This window comes from Pogonomyrmex barbatus, unplaced genomic scaffold (genome assembly GCF_055798465.1).
Source record: "Pogonomyrmex barbatus isolate J1 unplaced genomic scaffold, ASM5579846v1 scaffold10, whole genome shotgun sequence".
Lineage (NCBI taxonomy): Eukaryota > Metazoa > Arthropoda > Insecta > Hymenoptera > Formicidae > Pogonomyrmex > Pogonomyrmex barbatus.
In genome coordinates, this window is record NW_028297099.1 from 1,489,409 (window position 1) to 1,511,767 (window position 22,359).

General features: G+C 37.3%; 1 protein-coding gene across 7 annotated transcripts in view; it reads left to right on the plus strand.

Moving 5' to 3' along the window:
- Ten-m (teneurin transmembrane protein Ten-m) overlaps positions 1–22,359 on the plus strand; it is a 499,088-nt gene that overhangs the window by 16,545 nt on the left and 460,184 nt on the right. The window contains exon 2 of one of the 7 annotated variants that reach the window (XM_089085477.1): positions 15,119–15,178. The exons of the other annotated variants lie outside the window; for them this stretch is intronic. The gene's annotated coding sequence lies outside the window, so the exon portion shown is untranslated. The remainder of the gene's footprint in view (positions 1–15,118; positions 15,179–22,359) is intronic. 7 annotated transcript variants of the gene reach the window in all.

Here is a 22,359-nt window from a genome sequence, read left to right on the forward strand (position 1 = left end):
AGTGTATTTTTCCGTCGAAATCGAGCTTGTAAACGTGCAGTCGAGTATCGAATATTTCAGCTTGGGGAAACGCGCGATATACAAGCCAACGTACGGAAGGATAGGTGGTACGAAAGGGTGGTCTGTGACATCGAAGCCGGCTTGTCGAGTTTGGCTCGATGTTTGCCGAATGCAGTCAAAGTGCATGTGAATTACCGCATTAACCTGGACTCGGCTTGTGTGCCAGCCGTGGCGCAGCGCGCGTAATTAAAACATTCTTGTCACCGGACGGATCGTCAGCGCAAACAGGAGTGCCCATCATTTCGATTTGAATTCATTTGGCGGTTGAATTAATTAGCGTCGCCGGTTTTCGTTTCACCGACGTGTCGGATGTGAGAATTCCGAGCGCAACGAGTAGCACCTCTATCTGAAATATTGATGCGCGCAATACCAGCTTCCCAAAAAACACACAGGGAATTTCGAAACGAAACTTTTATCGCATGAACTGCAGGCAGCTAACACGCGGCAATCTTTTCGTAATATATTCAAAGCAATTTTACAAAATCTCAGTGATAAAAAACTCAGAACGCTGCACTAATTAAAAAAAAAAAAAAAAATCATTACTCTTACGACGTTTCACGTAGCGTAAATTTCAATTTTTCTAAATGAAAAAAGGATTTGTATAACTATTTTTATTATTTCATTATTTCCCTCAAGCTGACATGTATAATTAACAAGCTAATATCAAATGATATTTTTATTGCGATTATTATGTTTTGACGAGTATATCGGATATTTATTTGAGATAGAGATGCGTCCGGAAATTATTACTATCTATTACTAGATGATTCCTTCGCGTTCGTAACTATACATATATCGAGTTAAGAACCTATTCGACGCAGTCGGAATCGATTCTGAAACTTGGTACGCGGACATTCTCGAGGACCAATAAATAGCGAGGAAACGACCATCGGGCGAAGAGGTTTCGCATAAATAATCCTGTGACTCTGACAGTAGAGTATTCCGACTGCATAGAGATTTTAGAGCGTGCTCTAACCATGACGAGTGCCATGTTTTATGGAATGTTCAACCGCATTTAAAGCCCGGCGCGACAAGTCCGGCATGAGGGTACTTAAAATTCGGCGAGTAGCTCAACCACAGATCTCATACATTGTCTGGGGCTGTGTTTTTTTTTTTCCACTCTCATATTTACCAATGATACTTGACATTTTTTCACTTCCCCTCTCACCCATTGATAATTCAGACGTCTGTTGTAAGTCTGATTTTAATACAGCGCTCTCTGCAATTTAATTAATATTTTAAAAATTTCAAGTTAAAATAAAGGATGATTTATGACGTAGAACTCATCGAACAATGCGCAGCAACGGAATTGTAGCACATACGTTAATCTACAAAAAAAAAGAAATATATTCATTCATATTCCAATGATCAAAATTATTAACATTTTAAAAATAATAATAATAATGAAATTATTATCTAATCATATGCTCTGATATGATAGCTAAAATAAAAAAAAAATTATGTTATATAGAACAAAGCGACACACTAATTGCAAACATTGTCACAGGAATAAGCAATTTATTATATACGCGCATATAACAAACACATATGTGTCTATATAATAATAATAATAGATAAGAAAAATCATCTATCTAAATGTTGCTCCGTCGTCACCCGATGTCATCCCGTCACCTCGAACCTTCTCTTTCTTTTCCACCACTTCTTTAACTGTATTCCAAAATTTACTGTCAATGTTGAAAATCTATGTGACACGAATTATATTTTCAGTACTGACAATAAATTTTGGAACACATACATGGACAAGTTTACTTGCTTGCGATAAAAAGATTATAATCGCACATCCAAAATACAACGATCGCCCGGCATTTTCCATTCTCCATATTAATCATGTGACGCGCGATTATGACAAGATAATAACGAAGAAATGACATGATTTGCCAAATGCTCGCGACGAACTCGCAAGCTGCAGTCATTGAAATTAGGCCTATTTTTTATCGCTGCACTGGACTGTACTAAAATTTTTTTTCTTGCTTTCATCACATTTCAAACATATATCTATTTTATTTTAATTACAAGTGTACTGGTTCAGCCATAGATTTATTAAGCGGCATGACTTTTTTCTCGTACGCGACAAATTCACGCTCCATCGATCATGAGATGCTACACTAGTTACATTCTTGTGTGCTTTTCGCGATTTGAGTAACGAATAGTATATACGTGTTTGGTTATACCAGATTGTTTCTCACGGTATTACCTCGTGACGCGAAAAAACGAGAATACGAGCTACAATTGGACGGATTCGTGGAATGCAATTAAGAAAATTATTTTGTCTATAATTCGCACGACAAATTTTGGCATTATCCTTGCATTATCCTTTCTACTCAATTACTTTTTCACTGCAAGGATTGTATTGGCAGCGAAGTAATTTTATGGGAGTATGCGATTCATTATTTATTTATTTGTTATTTGCATAATTAATTGTTTATTCCTGTAACAGTCATGCATAGCACTATTCCGCGCAACATTTAGCATTACTGTTTAATGCAATGCATAAAAAATAGTTTTAATTATATAAAAAAATATTGAAAATATTTCATAAAATATTTATAATATATTCAATTCATATTCATTTATGTTTATATTAAATCGCCTAAATATGTAAAATATCAGCATTGTTACATAGCTGTAATTTCAGTGCAAATTTTTAATCGAGGAAATTATTTAATCGTCAGATTTATAATTCTAAAATTAATTGCTAATATTTTTTATCAATCTTAAAATACTATTTGATGAAGTTGTGCAAGATACATTTAATTTTTTCATATTTCGCTTATATTTTATTTTATGTGCATATACAAACATATTTTTATGTATATTTACATATTTATTTTTTTTTATTTTATCATATAAATATTTTTTTTCAAGCTTTTGTTTTAAGTTTTGTTTTGTTCCTCTCGTTAGAAGGAAATACAGGATATTCACTTATTTTATTTTTTCACTCAATAAAGCCGACTGGCTTTGTATTTGTAATGTAATTAGAAGCGTGGTAGAATCGGCGTGCTCAATGAAAAGCGGATTGAGAGAGCTGTTTCTTCTGACTTTTGCTTTCCGCTTTCCGTTTCCCACCCACATTCCGGCCATCCCTCTCCTATCGCTTTTTCTCATCTACCATTGAATCGTGGTTCTTATCTTTGAGAAGTACGAAAAGCCTCGGCACTTCCTTGATTCGCGAAACAAAGGCCGCTAGATTGAAATTCGTTTATTGCAGCTCGGCTACTTCTATCGAGTTCGACGTTATTCTTTCTATTACAACAGTAAGACCGGTGAAGTCCATTCACGACTTCCGCCCGCCGTTTCTTTCATTCGAGTTTTCTTTCTTCGCGAGTTATTTTTTTTTTTTAAACTTTAGCTAATTAGAATTGATGCTGTTAAATTATATCAATGGTTATGAAAAAATGTCTATTCGCCAATAGTTTTGTATGTTTTTCTTTAAGATATAAAATTCGTCGTGCTTATATAAGCTGTTATATCACTATTTTTATCAAATCTGAAAATTAAATATAAAGTGCGTTTCTTGAACAACTGAGTATTTTAGACATAATGAATAATTTTCGAATAAGCTCAATCGTTTGGCTTTGCAGAATTATTCAAAACGAACGATGTAACAATTGGTGTAACACGATAGAGGGGCGACCTTTCGATTTTCTTTTATCGTCAAAATATTCTCTCGAGAAAAGATGAACGATCAAGCGAATTCTTCGGAGTATGTTCGCGCAGAAAAAAAGAAAATATACGAGAAAAGATAGAAAACGGCTGCGTCAGTTAAGCGACACTGACATCTCTTGCTCGCTTGAAATTCTCGGATGCCATTTAGTTTAAGGAAGACAGAAAGAGAAAGAGAGAAAGAGAAAGGATAAATAACGTCAATGTCGGTCGCGAAGATTCGAAACGCAGTGGACGATGACGTTTGTCTATGCAAATTCTTGCTGCTACGATCCCGAGCCTTACGTTCTTCCGCCTTTCATTTTTCCGTCTCTATCTCAGCTATCTCTCCGACTGACATTACAGACGGATGTTTCCCTAAGACGAACGGTTGACAGTCTTTACCGTTTCAGCTCGTTGAAATATTTTATATTTGATAAAGGAAAAATTGATCGTTTAGCGACTCTCTATATAGTACGTATAAACTGTTAAATTGCAACATCATTGCGGTTATAGATTCGATTGTAAAAGAAGGTTGCATCGGTAATTTATGACATATGTTTCGTTTTATTTTCCGAATAAAAATTGTAAAAAATACGTGTAAATTTCCTCTCGGACCGATAGACAAGCGGCGCGGCGGCTTGCATTATCTACCTAATTAGTGTCATTCATAAATGAGCGAACGACTCATTACAAAGGCGATGTAATCATGCGCGACTATATGTGCCTTTAATAATTGGACAAAGATGATTAATTATTATCATGCGCTCGGTACTTTCAACATTTATCTATGCTCCTCTATTCGCGAATGTAAAACGTTCTGGCGTTGAATATTTAACCGCCGTCACAAATTACGATCGATGACTGTTATCGGCGATAATGACCTGCATACTCGGCGTCTTTATCGTTTCGGCGGGCTGAAATTAATTTTACAAACTCCGCTCTTACATCTCTTTAGTTGTCATCGCCGGAACCGAGTTGAACGGCGGTTAGTGCAGGGAAAATTAATATTTGCCCAACCATCGAAAAGTTTCAAGAAGACTTAGCGGAAGTGTCAAATATGCTTATTAATTCTTGCGCAAGAGAATTATATATTATGTACATTTTATATATATATATATATATATATATATATATATATATATATATCGGAAAAAAGAGAAAATAGAGATCACGCGTTGTTGCGAATCGTCTTCACGAACTGAAACAAAAGTGAAAGGGACATCTCCACAATCCTCGTTCGTATTTCTTCGTCTTCGGTGAGGAAGGATTTTCCTGGCCAAGACGTGGGCTATTTGCCGAGAACGGTGGACACACGACCGATCCGCAGATGGCTACCATAAAGAAGGATGTCATCGCGAATCCAGAAATGTCGGTTATTTCCCGTACTCCTCACACACACACACACACACACACACGCGCGCGCGCGCGCGCGCGCACACACACACACACACACACACACCGCACACCACACACACTCATGCTTCGGGAAAAGCGTAGCCGGGATAACGCATCGCTGTAAACTTTGCACAGGAGCGGCTTTGTTTCGAGCCATTTCATAGTGCAAAGCGTATCCGGATATATTCGATGGCGTGTTTTAACGTAGAATCGGATTGGACATATCACCGCGAGATTACTTGTTGCCTTCGTTTTACATAGGTTTGGCTGTGGTTTGTTTGAGATACATCGTTTAAAAAGATCGTTATTCTCTGATAAATGCGTGTTATCTATCTAACGAAGCGAAATCTTGGCCACATTGAAATTTTCCGCAAACGGAGCTTTGTTATTTTTAAAAACAATAATATTTATGTATTGTATATTTTACACCATTTTAAAGATTATTTAAAATAGAAACACAAATAATCTACTTTTATTTGAATTCGTAATCTGTCGTAATTTTCTTTTCATGAAGCTTATTTATCTATCGAGATTATCTTTACCGCGTGCAATATTATCAAGAATCTCCCATCCGGAAATCACCGCGGAATTCAATATATGCTCACCAAAGGAGTGAGGAGAACGTTCTTCTAAGCACGGACGGATGCGCTAGATCCTGTACGAAAACATTACGTCAAATTTGAATAAACTAGCTGTTGCACAAGCAACCGCGTCGCTGTAAGAAGAGAACCGGTTGAACCTACGGTTTGCGAGAACGAAACAGGCGGGACGATGGGGGGATGCGGGGGATAAAAGGGTGGCGGTATAGTTGCTTTACCCGTTGCGGTGTGTGCGGGGTGTCGACTTTTATGAAATACTGCCTGGCGAAAGTTCGCCGTAGGACCACCGAGCCGCTGACACCTGCAATCTGCGTTCTCGGCTGCATTCGAGATGCATACGCCAACACGCCGACGGCGGTATATCCGTATTTTACGATTACTCTCGCGCACGCCGTCTGTGGCTCCGCGCGACCCACCGCACGGCGGAAAGCGTCATGACGCATCGCTTTTTCCGGCACGTGCCGTTGTCTTAGGCGTGAATTGTGAAAACGAACGGGATCTATGAACGACTTGCATGCGTGATCCGGAATATATCCGGAATGGCGTAAGCGGAATATCTCGCGCATTGAAGAAAGAAGAAAATCCGGTGCTTCGCGAAGAGAAAATTTTTCAAAAGAGTAGTTTAGTTTAGAATGATTTAATTAACAGCAGAAAAAATTTGTCAAAATAGAAAATAGAAAATTTTTCAAAAATTACGTTATTCTAAATTAAAGAGAGTTCTAACGAGAGTTGAACTAAACTTGGATCTTTCATCGTCAGTTATTATTAATTGCGGTGGATGACATAATATGTCGAAGTTCTGAAAGCTGTAACATTTGATATGTCGGTACGGATTAATTTAAGCTCGATGAGGAGCACATGTTTTATTGCGCTTAATTACGGCATATGCGACGCCTCAGATTTAATTATCTCCAAGTTCTCCCCTCGTCATCTCGTCCCGTGTTTGCCGAGACAAATATCAACCGTCGCGCGCTTCCTTCGCAGCAATCCTATCGATAGTAGAGCCAAGTTGGAAACGTCGATAAATCAGGTTAGTGCTAGCGGAGAGAGAGCATTATTTACGTTCGATCCGGCGGCGAGTTTAGAAGTTTTAATAGCTCAGTGACATTTGTTTCCGGACTGGGGCGAACGCGGCGTATAACGCATATTGGGAATCTCTGCGCTCTGCCGTCTTGCCACCTTATCTATAGAAAAGTTTCACAATCGAAGTTTTCTGAGTTGTTTATGACGTCAGTAGCTCGCTGCAATAGCCCATCCTTCGAGAGAGTTACGACATATACTTTTCTATTATCACTACGTCATCCATCCACTTATAACATATGCGCTTATTTCCGTATTTTCGAAATCTAGTTATCTCATGATGAAAACGCGAATACGAGAGTATATCAGCTTGCCTGATTATTATTTCCACAAAATGCGAAATATACGAAATATCGTCATACTTTTTTCTGCTGCAAATCCTTCAATATATTTTAACTTTTTTTACCAATAATAAAATTTATGATATAAAAATATTTTTAACATCGAAAAAATTGAAAAGGTTTTTAAGTTACTGATTCAATTTTATTATTCAATTTTATTAATCATATAATCGCGATAGCATTAATTTGATCAGAAATTCAACTTGTGACTGATTGTCGAAACGTAACGTCGCACACTACCGTATTGTATTTAATTTGCGATAATAGCGCTCCACTGACTTTTTTTACATTTACGTAAAATTGCAAATTTTAAATGTCAATTTGACAATCTAACCCACTCGAGGAAAACGTTCACGTATGCATATGGCTTAATAAGTTCGCTTATCGATTCTCATCAGGTCTGTCCTGCTACCTGCCTGACTTACACGAAACTATTTTGTAGTACAAAAGCGCGGCTCGCATGCCCTTCGCGTTATTAATTATTCATCTTGCACCATCAGAACGGCGACGTAATGAGCGCCCGTGCTCGCATCTCTCTCCTATCGTCCCTTTCTCTCTCTGTCTCTCTCTCTCTCTCTCTCTCTCTCTCTCTCTCTCTCTCTCTCTCTCTCTCTCTCTCTCTCTCTGTCTTTCTTTCTCTCGTTCGGTCTTCCACTCACATGGCGCTTCTTCATCCATTCTTGCCTCGCGCGCGGCTTTTGCTCGAAAGTCAAGAAAGATTATTAATAGCTCGCTCTCGCGTGAATTATCGTGTGCTCCACGAGATATCGTCGCGAGCACGTGCGATATTCAACGAGTTGACTCCGCGTTGCGCTGCAGCATTAGCGCCTGCTGCAGCACGGAAAAATATCTGACCCAGTAGAAATTGGGTTGCTCCTCGAGATGCTTCGTTGCATTAATATGAGATCAGATGCCTTGCATTCAGTGGCCTGCCTTCCATGTTATCTCACGAGTTCATCGAACTCTCGCTATGCGCTACTCGAGAATTTTCGCTTTTTTTTTCTGAAAAGGTAACCGTAAGAGATCAAATAAACTTTAATAATCGCAAAAAGTTTTTATAACGATATATCTTTTAGCGATTCTGTTTGCACACACAAAAGTTAAGTTATTAAAAATACAAAATGGATTAGAATATTGTTCATGTAATTGCAAAAAGCAAGTACTTTGTATGAAACATATCAAGGAAATTTTTAATTGATAATCTGTTTATAAATATTATTTAATCGTGTTATAAATCATAATATGCAGTAACCTTCCTAAAATATTTAACTAACTCGCATTTCTGACTATGATACATTTAAACATCGTTTGCGAGGGTCTCGAAACGGTTAATGGCGTGGTGCTCGGAAAGGAGTAGGAGTATGTCGACACACTGTGGAGGAAGTAAGAAAGAAAGGAAAAGGAAGAAAATTCTCTCTTCGGTGCAGGAATATACCCCGTTTCTTTCTCCAATAAAGGCGATACAAACGAGCTCATTATGCGGAAAGGGGCGCGGTTTCAGAGTGGAGCGCCGGTGCAGCCACCACGAAAACGAACTCTCGGAGTCAGTTCTCGACAGTCTGGTTCCTCGGCCGTTCCCGCGGCGATAAAGATAAAGGAACGACGGACCAACCAGGCCGACGTAAACGCGCCGCGCTCCGCCGCGGCGCCATAACGCTCCCCTATCGCGCGTATAACGTTCGAACATTAATTTGCATTCGCGTGGCTTCCTGCTCCGGCTTCGTCTGCTTCGAGGCAATGGACGAAGCCAGATGGGCATGCGATAACCAGTCAAAAAGAACACCCGCTTTGTCGAGCGAGATATAAATTGCATTCTTTTTTTCGTCGAGATAGGGAAATTAGGAGCGGTGCGAAGTTTTCCGATGCAAACCCGCTTTTCATGCCGCTGGTATTATCTTTTCCTCTTTTTTTTTTTTTTCCTTTTTTTTCATAGCTACGAAGAAGCTCGGGTTATGAATTTTATTTAACGTAATACGATATTACTCTTGGACATTGTATATATGATAATATATATTCCGCGAGAGTTTGCTACTGGAGCTGGTACTAGGTTAATCCTTCACATTGTGCTTTCCGGTCTTCCTCGTTGCATGTATCTAGAATTCTTATGCAATTATACTACATCCCTCGAGAAAAAATAAAAATACTATTTATATAAAATAAAAAATATTATTTCTATAAGAAGTGATCAAAATTAAAGTGGATTAAATATATTATATTCATTATTCTAAAGTCCACTTCTCAAATGAATTTATATCTAAAGTATTTATATCTAAATTTTACAAATTATGGATAACCCAATATTTCATTTCATTCATTATCTATTTCATTTCAATGAAATTAGAATTTCATTCTAATTTCCAAGAATACAGTTTTTATTTGGAATTTTATAGGTGCTTTTATAATACTTGTCTTAATAATGAAAAGTGATAATAATGAATGGTAATAATGAAAATATAAATAATTTTGTTCTTTTACTAAAATATTTGCAAATTTTTTTATTTTTTTATTTTTCTTAAAATAAAATAGATAGTTATTTTATATCATGCTGTGATTAAAACGGGCAAATCAGTCTTGCAGCGTCAGCAAAGTAGCATTTCCTTCTTAGGTGCAAATATAAGTTTTTTTTGTGGATTTTTCAAGTCTCGAGTTTCTGACATAGTTTCGCGATTGGCTGCTCTACTGAAAAGCTGTGCGACAAGAGAATAGCCTCGTTCAAAAGACTCATTAACCTCACGGAATTGTTAATATATTCGTTCGTTGACACGATCTTAATGAAGAGGAACCACTCAAATCTTTATGCGCACACATGTTTTCCTCTTTACTCAATAATGTACAAATATTTATGATTACTATTTGAAGATTTTTTGCGTTTTACATCAAATTCACGAGTGGCTGTAAATTTTTTATTGGAAGTATAATCTAATGCTTTTTCTGTATTTTGCGAAAAATTACACGAATTTGTTTTAAATCAACAACTGTGCACATAATAAAAGAATTACTTGTTTATTTTCATATTGCGATTGAGAATTGTATATAACATTACAATCTTGCAATAGTGCAACCTTTCATATAAAATGTTACATGTTACAATTAAATTATACAAGTTATATAAATAACATTGTTACCTTGTTGCAATTTTCACATATGTTGAACGTTTGAACGGTTGTAATTATAAATACAAGATATACATTGTTGATGACGTCAAACAAAATCAATAATTACCATCAGATTGTATACATATGATTGTTACGGGTATTGTGTATTATTCTTAATCAATTTGATCATACACACAAATTTGGTTAACTCATAAATTATATAATTATTTAAATAAATAAAGAAAAATATATGTAAATGCTTTATATTGACAGCATAAAAAATTATTATTAAATAAAATAAAAACTATTCGATTTTGCAAGATTTCAGAAATGAATATTCTTGAAACTTAAATATTTATTCATTTTGGGCATTTTCAATATCAATTTGTTGTAATTTTCCAATAATAGACAGAAATTTTTTGATAAATCTTTTTTTTAAGTTTATTCTGGCAAAAGTATTTTTGACAACAAAAAATAAAAGCAAGTCATTATAATTATTGTTTAATGTTATATTTATGGATGAAGCTTATTATTCATAGTGTTTAAATGAGTGCGTAACGAAGTAATTTCCAAGTAGAATAGCAGAATTAAATTTACTTAGTTTTCAAAATAAAAAATAGTGTTATTGAGCTGCTAAAAAATTATCAATATTATTTTTTTAATTTTATAAATTTATGATATAACTTAATAGTAAACTGTATATACGAATTTTGTAATACTAGGCATCATTGGAATCGACTTTCGAAATTCGATGTCGAGTACTATGTGAATGATTATTTGAAAACGATTTGCGGAATCTCATTAAAGGCTATTTGCATCAAACGTCAATTAACTCATGTTACGCGTTAGAATATTCAATGCACTTTGTGCTCGATCGGCCTTTAATTAGTAACAGAAGTTAAGTCACACAAAAATTGCAACAAAAGGTCAAAATATATTTATCTCTTAATTCTAAAATAATAGAAAGAATAACAGAAAAAAAATCATAAATACGATTATTATAAAAAATATCGATCTTTAATTATGTCATAAAATTTATACAAATTTTTTCGGATTTATAAAAATATTTTCTAATGTTATTTAATTTTTCTTACGTTTACACTTCTATTTGACGTGAACTTTGATCGAAAAGATATTCGATAATTCCTACTTCTAAAACGTATTAAACATGCTCGCATTGGGAAGTACTCATACGTGTTGATTTCTAGCCATATTAAAAGTCCGAGCACGTCACACCACCGTCGATCTGCACCGAAAATTCAACTAAATTTGATTTTTTCGTTCTTTCGCAATCCCTCCCCCCCAAAGCGAGTCATCCGTTGCCGTCGATGATTCGTCGATATTCCTACAATGAAATATTCCCCATAGAATAATTGACTTTATTGGATTACCCCGGCTGCATCCTCCGATATGCGTATGTAGCTCGCGATGAACAAAATAAATGTTCGCAACCCGTATGAATTATTCCATCAGGATACCATCACCGAGACTCGAAAATGGAAACGTAGCTTTCACGAGGGATAATGAAACTCTTGGAACAAATATCGTTCTATTTCGATATCCTTACAGGCTGTAAATTACTTTAGAATAATTCGCAGATTTATATATTTTATAAATGCCATGTAAACAGATTTTACCAATAATTATAAATAGACAAAATTATAAATATTATTAATATGTTTAATGAATCCTCATGATTTTATGGTAGGTTTAAGAGATATTTCTTGCCGCGAGTACGCATAAAAGTAAGAAAGAGAGTACAGACTTGCGGGATCCATTTCCGTGCGTGCGGATATGTGGTCGCACTTTAATCGAGATAAATCGTGATATTTATAGCCGACGATCGGCCGGATATGTCGAGCATTGTACTTCTATAAATGCGCCAACGCGTCTGCAGCTGCATCCAGGTTCGGATATAACGTCTGAGCTTATTATATGCGATCGCAGCACAGCTCACGTCGGCGTGTGCATTTATGTTTTGCGTTTACGTGCCGTGGGTGGATACGGAGAAGCACAATATGGCAAATGGCATGCGGTACAATATGCAAAAGCAATAATTTGTCGGAGTTCGGAGAAATTAAACTGGCACAGCATTCGCAAGAAATATAAATACGTGTATCATAGGTCGCGTGCTTGTGACAACCTCTGCGCGTTATTTATTAATTAGTTATTTAATTATTTTATGTAATTCACATATTGAATAGTTATATGTAATGAATATAAAATACATTAATTTGAGTATACCAACTTATTAACTTAACGAATTAATTATGCTTTCTCTAGTAGGATTAAAAATAAGATAATTTCCTTCTATCTTAATTTGTACCGAATCAGAATCATATTTCGCAATGTTAAAAGCAAAGTATTGAATCCCGATTTTTTTTTTCCAAAAAATATCGGAAATATCGGAATGAAAAGTAGAGATTATGCCCCATCGCTTAATGATTGTAGGAAGCACGGGACACTTCCAGTGTCGAACGTGTCCTTTAGAGACACTCTCGATGACGATACGGTTTTCTCTAGGATTAGCTCAAGCAATACAGCACGGAGGAAGTGACGACGGAATCCCGGGTATGAGGATGGGATTAATGGCAAGATGTTTCAAGATCTCGTGCGCGCAGAGGGTTTTATGTAGGCCTTGCGATTATGGCTTTTACGAGACGATTACGTGCCTCACGTCGCCCCCGCTCGTAAACTTGATCGCGTTACCTGGAAGACGTTATTTCTGACCGGAGAGATATGTAAGGCGCGTAGTTTGTATCGCGATTATCTTTACATTACGATCTTTGTAAATGCGAGCGATTCGTCGAAGGCGACTTGAGTGTCCCGTCACGCGATTATACGCAAACAAATGATGAAAGATCCCTGCTTTCGCACCATTGTGCACGAAAACTTGCAGATGAAAGCTCGCAGAGATATTCGCACTTCTATCCTATTGTCTTGATTTTAACGCTATTATGGTTGTCTACAGTTGAAAATCTTGGGCGATTTTTTTATCGTAATGCAAGATGGACAGTAAAATATTATTTCTATATCAAAAGATTGCATGAGAATTTGAAGCTGAATAAAGTTTTCTGTAACGAAAAAAATTTAGAAATAAATTTCAAGTAGAAATCATAAATAAAAGAAGTACGACGTAATTGTTTGAAACCTATATATTTTAGTTTCAATACATCTGATATAAATATTTAAAAATGTAATGTAATATAACGCAGCTATTATAAAAAATGAATCTTATTTGCGGAACGATTACGATCTAGTAATGTAAAGATTTTTTGTTTTAATGTGTGAGGCTTAACAGCAATTTTCCCACTTATTGTTGTTTTATATTAAATTTTCACATTGGAGGGCATAAACGCGACTTTATTACATCCGCCGTGACCAAATGTCGCGCACTGCCACGTTGAAACCGGCCATATGATCTGCTGCGTGCAATTACTTTTTTTACGAGGTCTTGTATGTGTGATGTGTGTGCCTTCCGCACGTTTTCTCGGTTTCCTCGTGCTCATTTTCAGCCGTAAAAACTTTTTCGCTAAATGAACCTGGGTCAACGAGGTACCGTGACTTAACTTTTCGTTTTAAGTTACGTGGTTTTCCACGTTGCACACATTGTCACAACAATTGTAAAATCGTTCACACAATCACATTTATATTACACAATCCCTGAAGAATTTCTACTCGTAACGCTTTACTCTGTCAAAAATGAAACATCATTTCTAATCAATTGATGTTTTTCTTCATGACGTAATTCCAATGCGCATGGAGTTTCCGCATTGGGGGCCAGTTGTTTGCTCATTCATCCACCTTTTCCGCCGTTTACCGATACCGAGTTTTTATCAAAAATTGTTTTTAATTTAGTACCCGCATGACATAGACTGACGAGCATGAAAATTAATTTTTTTGTTCCACAAGAGCGGTTTTAACATTTTTAGTAAATTTTGTTATCTTTCCAGCAAATTGATTTTAACGGTGATTTTAACAATGATCTATTTAAACTTATGAGAAAGAAGTTGGAATTTTCTGTCATATTGTAGAAACAAAGATATTTGATATTAAAAAATACTATTTCATAAATTACAATTGACTTTATATTCTTGCGTTTTTAACGGAATATTAAATACCAATCTTCTTAATTATAACTCTTTACTCGATACTTTCACAAATGCGGTGAACATTTTTTTCCGAACAATCTAGGAATTGCAGCGTTCTTCATCCATACTTTCTGTAGTTTCTGACAGAATCTCACCCGATTATCTATGGTTTTTGGCACTGATCCCATACATCAGATGAAACGCGCTCCCATGAAGAGAGGAGTAGAGAGGAAGAAGATCATCTCGCTTTATGGGTTCTGTACGTGTCCACCACGGAGGCAGGAATGTACGGATACAGTACGGTGTGCGTCCTGTATTGTCCTCGCTTATTTATCGTCGCGAATGCGATACAATTCTGAGGGTCTCCGATACTATGGGTACGAGTACGAGATACGTGGAATCTCCCAATGATTCAGATCCCCCCTGTGTCCTTTCGTAGCTGGCCAGATAGCGCGTTACATCGATATGAAATCCTGCATGATCCTCGAATCGCTGCTATAGACGCCAAGAGAGAGAGAGAGAGAGAGAGAGAGAGAGAGAGAGAGAGAGAGAGAGAGAGAAAGAGAGGGGAGAGTTATAGCCTTGCCCGATATTCTGCAAATTTATCTGCATAACATATCTCAGGCGATTACTCTGCGCTCAGACGTCTCTCAGCATATTTTTACATAATAATCTATATGTTATATCAAATAAATATCACATTTATAATGTTATATTTATTTGAATATATATTTGAATTTATATTAAATAAATTACATGTTCAATAATGTAATTTTTGTTTTATGTTACAGGTATGTAAAGTTTACATAACAAACGGGCAAAGTCCAGATGTTAACATCAACGGTTAACAAGTATGTATTATAAAGTATATTATAGTTTTATAAAACATAAAAAACATAAAAATATAAAAATATTATAAAAATTTATAATACAACGTTTTGAGGATAATAGAATAAATAAAATAAAATCAAGGCAATTATATTTACTATCATGTACATCAAATTTTTCTTAAAAATAAGATATGCATAACGAGGAAATAATTTGAGATTTGGAACAAACGTAAAACTGCAAACTTCTTTTAACTATGTATCAAAAGAAATATGAAAAGTTACTCATGCACTCGGCAGAGAAATACTTTGCGAATGGGTCAACCTGTGGCACGAAGTAGTTCGTGACTCGAAGACGTAATTCTTTTCTAATACTTCCCGATCGAGAGCGATCGGAGATCACGAAATGTAGGTCATCGTACGTCTAAAGCCCATTGCACAGATGACATGACTTTTAATGGACGGTCGAGTAAAAAGTTCACCAAAAAAGATACGAAAAGCGCGCACAGATGGAACTTTTATCGTTCGTAACAGAGATGATCCGGTTGCCCGATCCGCTATCCTCGACTCTTCATTCTTTTCTCATCGTGCTCCTGCTTGTGTCGGCGTCGTCATCGCCGTCGTCGTCGTCGTCGTCGTCGTCGTCGTAGACGACGCCCGTTGACGACGAGTCTTGTAATCAAAAAGTCATTATCCACGGTTGCCTCCGACTCCTACAACTTTCCCGTTACCAGGTCCGACCACAATTCCTCGGAGTTCCTGGCATCGGGAACGATGCGAAATGAGAGACAATGATACTACTTCGTATTAATTTCCCTCTTCGTGCGACGGGGTCCCCTCTTGTCCCTTTCGCCCAGCGGAACATCCACCATGACTGCAGCAAGCAGTCCGCGCCCCTCGTCGTCGGGCGTTCGCGAAGCTCCCATTGTTGGAGCGCTTGTTTTCATCTTCCGTTTCCCTCGCTCAATCTTGTACCGTCTACTGGTATACATTCACCTTCGGCGCGGCACCGGAACAACGGTAGGATCCACTATCTCGGAGCGGTTTAACGTGGTATGTAGGATACTTTGATAGATACATTCGCGGCGAGCGCAACCGCGAATCTGACAGAGGACGGGTTACGATGTGGGCCGCGGAGCGAAATTATTACGCGCGATGTAATCACGTCACACCTGCTTTAAGCCTCAAAACAAGATATGCTTGAAAATAATGGCAATACGCGACGATAACGATCGCAATCGAGCGAGCGATCCGAATACCGTTCGGTACGTTCGACCTATTATTGTCACTGAGCTCGATACATCTGCGCGCGATTGTTTTTACAATGTGTTAAATTTTCTATCACGAATGCTATGTGCAAATCGATATTTTAAACAAACGATATTTCTGGCCGCTAATAAAAGACCGACTACATCGCACTTCTGCAGAATTCTGTTTGGCGACACATTATTTAAATCAGCGCTATGCTTGTTTGCTGTCTCTGTGTACATGTAAATACATTTTCCTGGCTCTTGCGACTCCTTCCCTTCGGTGCCACAACCATTCAGCGAACCCTCCTCCAATCAATGGAAAAAGACAACGTGTACACTGGCGTTGATCATACTGTGACAATCCCGATGATGGTGGATCACGTGGTAGCAATCATCCCGTAAACTAGATTTTCGCGTTTGTCTCGGCTTCCCTGAAAATTCGTCAACGCCGAAACGATTGATTATTTCGCTCTAATTCAATCATAAAACATTCCGTTTTGAGAATATATTTTGACAATATGACTTACAAAATGTATTTCATATTTTTTAAATGACTCTTAGAGAGGCTCTCGAACTTTCCCATTGTTGTCGAATGCTTTATGCGTTCGGTCGCAAGAATGAATGCTATCGCATAAAAGGATATTCCTGTTCGCATTTTATCTTAATGTTCGTCGAAAGTAAATTCTCTTAAAACTCTCTCTCTCTCTCTCTCTCTCTCTCTCTCTCTCTCTCTTTTGCTATCTTTGATATTGGTAATTCATGCTGACTACCAAATATCTGCGAAATATGTTTATACCAAACGATTTCGCGGAATGACTCACTCGGTTGTTCCAGTGAAAAGACGTAGGAAGGAGGCGGCCAAGAGGCAGAGCTGGTCGAAATACGGTAGGATATAAGGGGAAGAAACGATATTAAGATAGGTATTGAGATATTCAACTCCATTAGCGTAGCGCGGCAAGAACCTCTGGGAATCGTTAAAGATTCGGCTGACTATGCCGAGAGATACGAAGCGGTAGTTTCAATATGTAACATCAATACGTAACATACCATACGCGATATGCAATATATAAATCATATAGACGGATCATCTTTATTTTATTTATAAAAACTCTATTATTCCGTTTTGAGGAAGATGTTAAGTAACGTAATAATAATTTTTGAATGGATTTATCTGTTGTTGAGAAAAATGGAGAACTACTCCGATAACGATCGATTTTCTTTACTTGCCAATAGCATCAACGAGCACTCTGAACACTAGAAAACGCCACGGGCTTACCGTGAATGCAGTGTCGCTTTTGTATGCGCGAGCATGCACAGGTGTAAACCGGTAGCTCGGTGTTTACAACCGCGATATTCCTTTTATCGAGTCACCTCTAGATGCGCGTCTCAGGACGCTGCAGCTTCCACGATTTTCAAAGTGCATCGTTATTCGTGCCTCGATACTTTTTCTCACGGAAACGAATTCAGCGATATCCTCGAGCGGAGAAAAATCTCGCGACGCTCTCGATGTTATCGCGTCTCGCAGAATCGCGAGACTATCGCGCGTTATGTCACAAGTATTATTGCAAAATTACTAGTTTTGCGATTGTTGCCTGTTTAGAATTTTATAAATCGAAGAACCATTCGATCAATAACGATTATCCATGAATAATGCCAATCGTGGGCGTATCCAGGGGGCAAGGAGTTTGAGAGGTTCAAACCGTCTTCGAAATTTAAAAAAAAGGTTAACGTAAAATTATGATTCACAAAATCTAATATTTTCCTTCAACACCAGGAAGAGATGTGCTGTGCTTTAAAAATATTCAAAAAAAAGCAACTTATTAAAGAAAAAAGATTGCTGTTTATGTGTTCTTAACAGAACTGATAAGTCCGTCCGGAAAAAAATCTTGGATATGTCCATGATGCCAATTCAGTAATATAGCCCCAGGACAAAAATAAGATCAGTTATTTTCTAATTAAAATGTTAATATTGCTAAATGACGTATTATACGTAAATGTTGCATTACATTACATTACATTACATTCTTACGTTACTTAACGTTGTACGGTTTTTTTTCTTCGACTCAGCAAAAATTTACGGTATCCACGAAATTGCAAGACGATCTGGTCGTGATTGCGGCCGGAATTACGCGTCATAATGCATAATAGTGGCATTCACGGCTAGCACGCAAGAAAGAAAGGGAGACATAGGAGGAGAAACGGTAAGGGAGTGAAATCGGATCTCCGTGGGGCTCGGCAATAAATTAGTACCACATTGCCGTATCAGTATTTATATGCAGGCCTACCATTCCACGACGATAATTGTCATTTGTTCTGCGCGGCCAACAACGTTACTCCGGACCGTCGACGATGCGCATTTTAATAGATATCGTTTTGTGATATCCGCGAACAAGTCCGCCTCTAACAGCTGCGCCTTTCGTAAATTAATGAACGGTATCTTTGAGTTCGTCGTCCCTCTCGTTTTATCTCTCCTCGCTTCGTTCCAATTAAATTATTCGTCAAGACCTTGCTACTTGACCTCGATGACTTATAAATTCGACGGGCGTAATAGTGATTCTCCAATTAAACGTTTCTTTTCCCGTCGTAAGATTATCCCGAAGACCCTTGGAAAAACTCGTTCGATGAAGAAGTTAAGAAAATCCTTAATGAATATATCCTTGATAACGGCTCAAAACATGGAATAAAATTTGTAATATATTCTCTGATATAAAAAATTATTCTATAAGTTTCAAAGTTGATCCCTTGCAAATACACCCCGAGCAAGCGTTCGCGCCAGCAGGGATCTGCGAGGATACGTTCGTCACGTCGTTGACATTTGAAGTATATCCATCTCCGAAACCAAGCAGTGTTTGTCGGAAGCTTTCTTTCGCAAACGTGACTAGGTTATGATCGAAAGGAGAGCTTGCCATTTCAAAATGCTCTCCGACAGCCCCGATGGTTCGGCTATTCCTACAAAGGGTAGAGTCGATCGAGTTTGTTATTCTAGCAACCCTGACAATAGCTTACGCTCCGTTTTCAAGAGACGGAGAAGTGCGAAAGCACTCGAAGCTCTGTGTGTGTGTGTGTGTGTGTGTGTGTGTGTTTGGAAACATTTTTTTATTTTAAATAAATTTTTGTTTTAACGATTACATTCTTTTGCAAATCTTTGTCTCCACGAATTATTGTTTTCGATTGTACTGAAAGTAATTTTACAATTATTATTTTTATTATTTATTGTCTTTTATTTCTAGTATAAATTTCTTATTTCTGTCACATATATAACTTTTTTTGAAAAAAAATAGAATATTTAATTTTTGTAACATTTAAATATTTAGATATATTTATAAATTTCTATTATTAATTTTTTAATATTTTATTAATATCGCTGCCTTTTCGCCATATAAGCCATACATTTTTTTCTAATTTTATTAACAACCCAAAAAGCGTACCTGCGAAATTCGCGTAAAATCGCGTTTAAGAATCTTGGCAAACTTGACAAATTACCGCGATGCATTGCAATGATATCGTGACGGAAACGAGATTGCGTTTGCGGTGACGTCGCCTTTCTATCGTTGTACAAAGGTGAACGTTACATAGCGAAGAAAAGCTTCATTAGCATATCCTGGACGAAACAAACTCGTTCGCTTCTAATCGTTGAGTAGCTGATACTTTCGACTCTCGGCTGACGTTGATAAACGTTAATGAGGGCCGCACGTAAATTTCCTTAACTCCCAATGAAAAGTTTAAATGATAAAAAAGTGGCAAGTAATTAAACGCAGTGATTGGCACTCCAGACTACGGGTAAACGAAGATTCTTTTAATTAAGGTCCCATCGCGTATCTCTGCTCTCTTCGGCCGTGTCAACCGCTACCTACTTACCTTTTACGGTGCTTTCAGCTGTAGATTTCAGTATATTTCGTAGATAATAAAACAGTAATTTAACAGAAAAAAATTATACATTATAGAGTAATGTTAAAATAATTATAGCATAATTAGACGCGAATATCTCAAATAATAATATTCAAATTATAAATCAGAAATTTCGTTATTTCTATTGTAATAATATACATAAGTATAAAATATTTGACATTTAATATTCAGATTTTATTATCAAAGATTTAAATTCTGATTCCTTTACATATACGGTTTGTTATCCAATATATTGATGATTTCGCAACATGTGCTCTGCAAGAAAAAATTTTTATATTCTACTAAAAGAACCGCGTCATAAAACTTTACATAACAATCTTCAATAACAGTAAGGCGTGTTCATTTCTTGAGTGAAGATGGTTTTGCCATCTCGTTGATCTCTGAATTTTTGCTATAGCTTTATTACACAAAGTGGGTTACGAAATTATCTTCGTAACAATATATTTCTCTGGCGTTTGCGAAAATATTCGTTCACTGTTACAGCAGCGAACATCCAGCGCTAACACATACGGGGGCGCGTAAAATGGCGCGACCCCCGCGTGAGAAAGCGGGTAGGAGTGCGCGGGTGAAATCGATCGTAGAGGCGGATTAAGCTCAGCGTGGCATCGTAAAAATGTGCTTCTCCACTTTATACATACTTTAGTCTCGCACACGGCATCTCCCACGCACTTACTGTCCTTACGCCGCTTTCGGTAATGCAACCATAAATAACAAAACAGGCTCCGCCAGCCCTTCGAAGCTCGTTTCGGGACGTTATCGCGTATTCCCCTTCGAACCACCCCTCAGGAGCATCTCAGCAAGGGGTAATCTTCCTCGCAAATGCTTTTCTCCGCGATATGTATGAGAAGCAATCAAACGATCCGTCAGCGACCGCCAAGACGGATGCGTCGATTTTTCCCTATACACATTCGCGCCACGGCGGCGTGTAGTATTTTAAATCGATTTCACGCTTACGCCTCTCGTCGCGTAGAATCCGTTGTTTTTATTCCGAACGTCTCGTAATGGCATTTTTATTTTCCCGGATTTCTGCGATCGCACTTTACTATTATTCGATTAAATATACAGTAATGGAAATCAAAATTTACTTTTATTGAACTGAACAACTTATAAACGTATCAACGTGACATTATGCGCGTAATGTAAAAGTGATTGTAAAAGTGAAATAAAATGGATTAATGTAATAAAAAATATACTTTTCCTGGATTTTCTCGATCTCGCGACGCGCGAAATATTTTTGTGAATAATAAATATAACTCGTTGGCTCTCGCGCTTAATTTTAAATCGCCAACTTCGATCATCCTTTGCTATCGCAATGTCGATAGCAAATAACCACAGACAGGACCACCCGCGCGTATTCGACAGAAATATCGTTACCTCTGAGAATTTCCAAGTATAGGAACCGTCGTCTTCAGAAATATCGGGTTATGTGCAATGCGAGTGCGACTATTTTCGGAGTTAAAGACATACGCGCGAACGACGACACCAACGATGAAAATCGGCCACCCAACTGGCTCGTCTTAATGGTCTCAACGAGTGAATGAGAGCGGGAAAATAAAAACGCAAGAACGACAATCCTTTGAACCCTCGTCGATCTTTCAACCGCATGAAAGACTCCGTGCCGTAAAAAACCGCATTTCTAGGTTCGTAAAAAAATGTCGAAAAGATGAACAGACATATTTTAAATGTTTCGCATTGCCCTGAATTAAAGCAGATATAAAAAAAGATGTGAAAAATTATATATCACATAAAAATATAATTTAAACAAGCCTCACATTGTAAATTATTGGCGCAAAAATGTTACCGAATTATGAATATTAAGGTACCATTTGGATCGTTTTACTGAAACTGTGGGATTTTAAAGTTTACTCTCTTTGACACATTAGCGGCATATTAAAGCGTTTCTGTCCTGTGCTCGTACAATGTAAAATAGATGGTGTAAAATGCAATTTATCTTTCTGCAAGGACGGGCGCTTAGAATCGCAGAGAATGTTCTTAACGACGTTTCGTAATTAGTCACAGCTCGTTGTGGAACAAAGTATTTCGCGA